The sequence below is a fragment of the Montipora foliosa genome, chromosome 12 (genome assembly GCF_036669935.1).
Source record: "Montipora foliosa isolate CH-2021 chromosome 12, ASM3666993v2, whole genome shotgun sequence".
Lineage (NCBI taxonomy): Eukaryota > Metazoa > Cnidaria > Anthozoa > Scleractinia > Acroporidae > Montipora > Montipora foliosa.
Genome location: NC_090880.1, coordinates 1060486 through 1063157, shown reverse-complemented (window position 1 = coordinate 1063157; position 2672 = coordinate 1060486). Strand labels below are relative to the sequence as shown.

The 2672-nt window shown below is 42.5% G+C and overlaps 1 long non-coding RNA gene across 1 annotated transcript; it reads left to right on the top strand.

Moving 5' to 3' along the window:
* Window positions 1-2197: 2197 nt before the first annotated feature.
* Window positions 2198-2672, top strand: LOC137980486 (uncharacterized). The gene is made up of 2 exons (XR_011118531.1): window positions 2198-2238; window positions 2493-2672. It is a non-coding gene; the product is annotated as an uncharacterized lncRNA (long non-coding RNA).

Sequence of the window (2672 nt, the reverse complement as noted above, 5' to 3'; positions counted from 1 at the left end):
CGCAGCGCAAACGCCCACGGATTGCCTAAACAGACCTTTTGAGTTTTTTCTTCACAATTCCTTCCAAATATCAACATTAGTTGTTGTCGTTTTTTTTGCTGGGACGGTCACTAGGACCCCTACAAGTTCCCACTTGTAACAATGGGGTTCGCCGATAAGCTTTCATTTGGCGTGACTTTGGCCTAATTTCCGGTTCGTGTGACATCTACAGCACACTTCCAGTGCTATGCCCATTTATGGACTCCTGCTGCTCATTAGGGAAGACCTTAGACAGCAATAACCCAATCTCGTACCCAGAGTCCTCGGGCTTCTTGGTCAGCGGGTTAGCGCCCGGAGAGACTCTGGGATAATCGACTCCATTTTCCCAGAAAACGTGGGTTCCGGTCTGATTACGTATGCTTGAGTTGAAACGGAAACAGAAAAGAGAAAACCGTGAACAGTAGAAATGGCGGGTTGAAAGTGTTCGAGAAACAAGAATTTTAGCCTTTCACACAAAGAAACTGGAGAAATGTTCATTGGCTTGCTGTAAGAGCAAATGAAGATGAAACCTCTGGCGCTTTCGGTAAGTGTATTTTTAGTGTTTCAGGGTACATTCCATCGTTCAGAATGCCATCGTGCAAGCAACACGATTGAGAAATGTTTTGTGGAAACGACACAAATGTCCTCTTCTACTACAATTTAATGCTTCCGTAGTTCGGAATTGCTTCGACAAGACCTTAGTCCACGGATTTCTCCTCAAAGAGACTGGTGTAATGTTTTCCCACGGTACTTTTGCAACAGCAACAGTAATCACTTTTTAACAGCGTGGGAAAATTCCCGTGCGGTATAAGACAAAATTCAAACCTCGTCGTTTTATTATTTTTGTGATTTATATATTTCTGAGGTAGAAAAAATCAAACAACACTGAAACTAGTTTTAGATTTTGAATCTCCCTCCAAATTTTGGGGCTTCCGAATTACTTACCGACTTCCTGTCGGACTGCCATTGTTACGCAAGCGGCCAATCAAAAATATAGTTCAAGTCGATTATCCCAGAGTCTCTCCGGGCGCTCACCCGCTGACCAAGAAGCCCGAGGACTCTGGGTACGAGATTGGCAATGACCAGAACCAGGTTGCTGACCAGCGGTTTTCGTTAAAACAATGGTTTGCTGGGGGTGCTTAGTCTCGCGGGCTCAGAATACCTGGTTGTGGTTATTGTTATTTAAGGTTTTTTGCTCATTAGTATGGACCGCTTCCCGCAAAACAACACGCGGACGCTTAATGAGTTGGATGGTGCTCTGATTGGTTCATTCGTGTCAAGTGGTTCCTACTCAAGCTTTCTGATTGGCTTAGAGCTATGTAAACCAGGTATACTACTCTGGTCTTGGAATCCCTTTGATGCTATGACTCGCAACCTGTTCCAGGAAAATGCGCTTAGCTTCAGGACAATCCATCCACTGTAATATCATTAGTCTTGTAACTATATTCTTGAAATGGGACGAAGGCTTAGTTCTGCATTTCGTTCAGTTATATGAAATAATGGCTCTCGCGATTAAGGGGGTATTTACGTGAGACTAGGACGAACTTAGACCGGCATGAGTTCGTATCGGCCGCCATACATTTCTTTTTATGCGTTTACATGAGACCGGCTTCAGACCGATCTGACTTCCTGTCGGTTGCTGGACCGAGACGAGAAACTCTCAGACCGGCCTGAGTTCGTACCGGTCTCATGTAAATGACAACAAATCTCAGACCGGGTCCAGAAATTTCAAGCCTGTATGCTTTTGAGTCAGCCATATATTTATTAAACAAAACATATAATTTCATCCCGAAACCAGGCACCAAGCATTTCGTCCCTGTTTCATGTTTGAGTTCATACCGATCTGAGGTCTTCCCGGTCTCATGTAAATACCCCATAACTGTTTAATTTCAGTGGGCTATGAGGACATCCTCGTAAGTTGTTAACTGGTCATTCTACTTTGGAACCAAGTTTCGCTTTCAGCTTTGCAATGCATTTCGTGCTGCAAAGCTGCTCCTTTGTTCTTGATTTTCCTTTCGTACTTTTCTCTTCTGAGTATTTATCAATATTGATTATAAAAACGACATCTAATGTATGCCGCGCGTAAGTAAACATGGGGTCATCTCAATCACGCCCGGCTTGCAGGCATGTTTCTCCGAAGTTCCCTAAGTTTTTTATGTCACTTCTCCTCGTTTTCGTAGATCTGTGCCAATTCTTGGGGAACTACCTGGGGTATGAATGGTGAGTGGATATGTTTGGCATGTTTTAAAACGCTATTGTTTTAAGTTTCTTTTTTGTCGTTGTTTCTTTTTGTTGTTTTTTGTCTGTTTTTTACCTTCCCTTTTTTTACCTGGTAAGTCATCTCAGGCGGAATTTCAATCCTAGTTGGCTGCCAGAAGTTGTCGCCAGGGGACATATGTTATCCCAAGCAATTTTCTCACGTGTGTAGGACAATGAACATTTTTATCTTATGTATTTTCTTATCTCTATAACAGGATATTTCTACATTCGCCGAGGAACAAATGAATGTGGCATTGAAAGTGGCATTGTTGCTGGGCGTGTTCCTGGCTAAAGCAAGAATGCAAAGATCTTTGTTTTGTATTGTCCTGTTTTTAATGCCATATTTGTAGTTTTAACAACACAGCTTTATTAAAACATAGACAAACGGAAGAAAA